At 37.0% G+C, this 6,035-nt stretch overlaps 1 protein-coding gene across 1 annotated transcript in view; it reads right to left on the minus strand.

Annotated features, from left to right (window-relative positions):
- Positions 1–6,035, minus strand: part of gusb (glucuronidase, beta) — a 273,136-nt gene that overhangs the window by 55,131 nt on the left and 211,970 nt on the right. The gene's annotated exons all lie outside the window — the stretch shown is intronic.

The following is a 6,035-nucleotide window of genomic DNA, read 5'->3' on the forward strand; positions in this document are numbered from 1 at the left end:
TCAGACGCACAGCTAACACAGGCCTGGATTACTTTCATTCAGAAATTCTTGGTCACACCGTGGTTCCTCCCAGGTTGGTCCTGAATAGCACAGGGCACGAAGCCAACCAAAGGTTTTGGCAGATAGCACACTTGTGACAAGTCCAGCAAAACAAAACAAGGGTCAAAACAAGAAGTCTGGTTCAGTGAAGCAGGATAAACATTTTCTCATAAGCCTCTCTTGTTCATTGTGGAGCTTACCCTTGGATCTTTACATTAAAAGAGCAAAACATATTGCTTGAGTGTCAGGGTTTTTCCTGTGTTATCTCTGTCTCCCTCTTGTGCCTGTCTATTCATGCACACTCGCACACCTGCTATCAATTCTCTTGTTGTCCCGTTCCCATCACTCTCACCTGTTCTCTCTCTTCTCTGATTGTTGGCTTTTTAATATCCCCTTCGTCCTCTTTCATTGCTTGATAATTGTTCTGTGTCAGAAAGCTACGCGGCTCTTGTGTCTTACCTGTTTGAGGATCACCAAGTTTGTCTTGTCCTGTGGATCACCGTTGTGTCTTATCTCATCTCACCACCCTGTTATCTGTGTTAAATCCATCTGTACATCGGCTCACCTCTGCTCTTCCCACAGCCCATGTTAAAGTGAAGCCATACCATCTGCTCGCCAGCCTGAGATCTGTCCCGTTTCTTTTAACCGTTTTTGCTGTGGAGGTCTTCTATGTTTGATCAGTCCTGCATCGCCCAGAAGAAGGCTGAACATTCTGACTGCTTCGTCCCTCTCGACAAAGAAACAGAAATGTTCTGTTTTTGCATCGCCCAGAGGAAGGCTGAGCATTCTGATTGCTTTTCTAATTTTGTCACAAACTTTATTGACTGTTCTCTTGTATTTGGGTCTCCTTTTGAACACAACATTGAGCAAGGGAAGGACTGCTGAGTTGAAATGAGGGGTTTCTTGCCTTTCAGCAACACCTGGAGAAAAAAAATAGAAATATATATTAACACTGTGTAAAGTCATAGCAACCAATATACTAATAAAATAAAATTGTAGCTAATATATTTATATAATATATTTGTATATGATTAATTGAGATTAAAAATATAAAAACTACAAAAATAAAAAATGACGATTACCTTGCAAATCCTGACCTTTCTCTCATTTGTGATTTTTTAAAAATTATTATTATTATTTTGCCGATTCCACAGCTCTTTGACAGAGTTTAAGACCCTGTCCTTTTTTTCATGGAAAGTGCTTTTTTTCTTCCTGGGGATATTTTAATAAAGGGTAAAATCATGAAATCATTGACTTCCACAGTAGGAAAAACAAATAACATGGCAGTCAATGGTTACAGGTTTAATGCTGACCTCTATCCTTGACATGATTTGATGGTGTCCTGAAAACAGAATAATTAAGAACTGAACAAAATATTAGCAGAATTGTATTCTGTGGCAACGGGGGCATGATCTGGAGGAATCTGCAGAAGAGAGCATGATAGTTACCCTAATTAAGCTAGTTAAGACTTTAAATGTCACTTTAAGCTGTATAGAAGTGTCTTGAAGAATTTCTAGTCTAATGTTATTTACTGTCATCATCACAAAGATAAAATAATTATTTTATTAGAGATGAGTTATTAAAACTATTATGTTTAGAAATGTGTTGAAGAAATCTTCTCTTTGTTAAACAGAAATTGGGGGGAAAATACACAGGGGGCTAATAATTCTGACTTCAACTGTATAACCTAACGTTTACCTTTTTCTAATATTTAGGACAAGCTTCAAAATAATTACCAAACTCAGAACATTCATTTAAACCCCAACAAGTTTCAGACTCTTTCAAACACTGTCTTATTTGTCAATGATAAACAAACAAGTAGTGTCACTGTAGTGTCAATGCTTCATGGGATTGTGGTTCTTTCACTACTTAAAGCCATTAACTTGAAAGTCATTCCTCTTTTCGTCTAATTTTCACATACTTTGCTTCAAGAGACGTAATCTTATTTCACACGTGCTAACAAATTAGGAAACAAGTCATTTTGTCATCTTGGTTTCAATAAAGCAGTTTTTAGTGTAGAGAAAAAAAAAGGAATTTACACCACAATACCAGAAAATCAAGAAGTGCAACTGCAGTGTAAATGAGTATTATGATATTTTAAGTGAGACAGAATTACATTCAAGTCTTCAACAAAAACATATTGCAAAGCACACAAAATAGCTCTGGAGAAAATACCACATTAAAGATATAATATCCTAACTCTTTCACCAGTTCCCAAAGTGGGGGTTAGGACCCCCTGGGTGGTCGCGTAACAATAAGGTGAGGTCGTTTTAAAAAAATCTAATACATTTTAATATACTATCCATAACCTACAGAAGATAAAATATTACACAGGGTTCATACACATTTTTGCTACAAAAGTTCCATCACTTCTCCAGGACTTTCAAGTCAATTTTCATGACCTAATATCCACATATCTGTGGTAAATCATAAGAAACGTTTACATTTATTACAGCATATCATAAAACATGCAATAGTTTCATTTTATTTTTATATCTATGTAAAATAGATTATGCTAACACAGCACTAACAATGTGGGAGCATGTTTTTGGCCAAGAAAAGTAAAAACAACTAACCTCCATTCCAGTATACAGTATACCGCAGCTTCAATGGCTTTGCACAAAAACATCTGCTAAATGACTAATGTAAATGTAGTTTCCAAAACTTTTCCGGCCCTGAAAAAAGCCATGTCAACATTTCACGACTATTCCAGGTTTTCCATGACCGTATGAACCCTGATTACAAAAAAAATACATATGCAAATAAAAAGCCGTCACTCTTTCAATGTTTTGATTAACAACCCCATGTGGTGTTTACAATAGATTAACGGCACAGTCAGCTGGAGCAGATTGATTTTACAGCACCAGCCTAAACTTGACACCTTTATGGCACTCGCATACATTAAAAATAAATACAGACCACGACTGAACATGGAGGAAGATCTCCGAGTGGTGGTCTCCAAAATTAAACCAAGAAAAGACTTGGTTTGAACGTTTGTGAATTTATAACGCCCTTCGAAAATAGTGGGTTTACGAACAACTGGAATGTTATTTTTGCGTCGTGGACTGAATGGTTTGGGAACTCCTGCTCTTTTATTCCATAGAAAAAGCATGTTAAAAATGAAATGTATTATTATTATTAATGTTTATTTTAAAGGGCAGTGTTTAGTGGAATGATGCATGTCTGCTTATTCTATAAAATCTCTGTAAAAGCTGAAAAAAAAAACACATCTCTAACACATCTCTTTGCATTTCATTACAAAACATAGCTACACTTCTTTAATGATGATTTTTGTGTGTGTCTGCTTACTCTAAATATCTGTAAAAAGCTGAATAATGAAACCAATTACATAAATGTTTATTCAACAGTAACATGCATCTCTTTTGCACTCCCTTCATAAATAGAATGGCACTTCAAGTGAATATTAAGTATACTAGAAGCACAATAAACATTGGTTTCTTCGACAGCCATGCCCCCCTTTAAATAGCTAAACCGGCTCAGTCAAATCAGGCTTTGGATCAACTGGGGTGAAATGAGGCGACATTCTCAAAGGCTTAAGGTTGATAAATGCTCTAAAACAACAAAACAAACTTTCTCTTGTCAAAACCTCTTGGCATATCAAGAGCTAGCACAACGGCATCATTATTCAAGTTGAAGTTTTTTTTTTTTTTTCTCCACTGTTAACTGATGACATGAGAAGACAAAATTCAGCACACGCCTTACTGATAATGCATACAGGCAAGGAGATGTACTCCAGAGTAAAAACTCATCACAATCCATTGCACATTTATAAAGGTTTGCTATGGGAAAACTTGTTAAATTTAGTGCATACTAATAATAAAAACAACAATTCCTAACATTTATATAGCACTTTTTTGGGCACTCAAAGCGCTTTACACATAGGGGGAATCTCTTCATCCACTTGGATGACGAGACGGCAGTCCAGGGGCCTCATGTATCAACGCTGCGTACGCACAAAAACTTTGCGTACGCCAGGTTTAACGCTCAGAATCGCTCACGTTTGGATTTACTAACGATGAAATGAACGTGGGAATGTGCGCAGCTCCACGCCAGCTTTATGGCTGGCGTACGCACATTTTTTGTGCGTGTCTGTTTTATTTCCATTGGCGACTCCTAGAGGCAGTTGTGTTAAATTCCTCTCTACAAAGTGTCTTTGAGCCTTGCAATGGCAGCTGTATGAGACGGGTTCATCTAGCAGGTATATAAGGTTTCCATACCATACAGTTGACCAGCTAAACATTAAAGCGCAATTTGCAGCGGTCGCCTGTTTTCCCAATGTAATCTGAGCGATCTACTGCACGCACATTGCTATAAAGACACTGAAGATGAATTTGCATGCGTGAATCAGAAACATTTCCATTCAATAAATGTGCAAATAAAATATGATGCACAAACTTATTGATGATTCCTACTTGTCTTTCTCGTGATAAATAGTTGGCAAAATCTGATATGTAGCGGGGAAAAAAAAAAGAATGAGTTAATCAGACGCTGATTCGAACCGAGTTCATGCTCGAGCGTGTCTAACCATGTGGACATGCACTTTACGAGCTGCGCCACTGAGACTGTTAAGGGTGCTTCAACATTTTACACCTATAAATCACACTATTTGTTTTTTAATCCACTCAGTGCGATGTTCAGACCCAACTGTGTTAACCGCATCAGCTAAACTCTCCCACTCTATTTTTTTCTTTTGTTGTTAATTCCTTAGGACAAACCTGCAAATAACACCGCTTTTCTCCGGTCTACCTCCGAAAGCAGCACCTCCAATTCACATTCTGTTCAAAGTTTCTCTTTTTGCTTGCTTTTGCCGTTGCTTTTTCGTTGGGTTTTGCCCAGGTAGAGTCATTGGCATATTCCTACGGGGGAGGAGGCAGGGAGGGGTTTTGTGCTCGTGCATGTTGCGCTCAGTTTCACGTTCATTCAGATGTACAAAAGAATATGCGTGTGATTCGGCGTACGCAGTGTTTCATACATCTGAATTTTTTTCTGCGTAAGCAAATTTACAGCTTTGTACGTACGCAATGTTTTAGTATGATTTCCACGCAAGTCTTCGTACATGAGGCCCCAGGAGACTCGAAACAAGCAGAATTCCTTTATTGAGACGTGCTGGTTAATCTGCAGTCATACACCGTCTTTAGGATGTCCATGTGTCTGTAAGAGCCTACTAGAGGTCCGCAGTCTGCAAGTTTCAATCAAGTCTCTCACAAGTCTGATTTAAGACAAAGATTTCATGTCTACATTGTAGTCTTAGGAGGAGGGGAGATGGCTAAAACAAAGCATGCAAATTCAGTATTGGGGTCGGCAGGGTAAACTGCCTTTTCAGGTCTGATCTCATCATGTTCTGGAGACAGAAACCGCTTGACCAGTTGACCGAAAAGAGTAAACAAGTTGACAAAACTGACACTTTGCATTACTTTGGATAATAAATTTATATTTCTACACCTAACAAGTCTTTAATAAGTACTTTACTAACAGCTTGTTCATGATCTATTAATATTTTTTTAGGTATAGCTATAAATCAGTAAAATACAGCTAACAAGTCATTTATAACATGTTAACTAACAGCTTGTAAGTTGTCTATTGGCTATCTATAAGGCACAGTTATAAATAATTAACTAACTATTAACTTTTATTTGAATTTAATTATTTTTTATTTAACTTTTATTTAACAAGTCATTTATAACTCATTAACTAACAGTTTACTAATGGATTATTAACTAGTTATAACGAATAGTTATTCTAAAGTGTTACCCACATATTTACTCTCTATGCTTATGGCAACTGAGTTGATTCAGAGTCATTGACATTGCATCCATTTGATCAGTTCACGCATTCCCTGAAAATTAAACCAAGAACTTTGCAGCTATTTTTTATTTATTTTTTGATAAAAGTTAAAACATATTAGCTGCAATCTATATCAAACCCTGGGACACAAAAACTTGAATACTGCATAGCATCTTCTGCATAGCAAGATC

This window comes from Danio rerio, chromosome 5, assembly GCF_049306965.1.
Source record: "Danio rerio strain Tuebingen ecotype United States chromosome 5, GRCz12tu, whole genome shotgun sequence".
Taxonomy (NCBI): domain Eukaryota; kingdom Metazoa; phylum Chordata; class Actinopteri; order Cypriniformes; family Danionidae; genus Danio; species Danio rerio.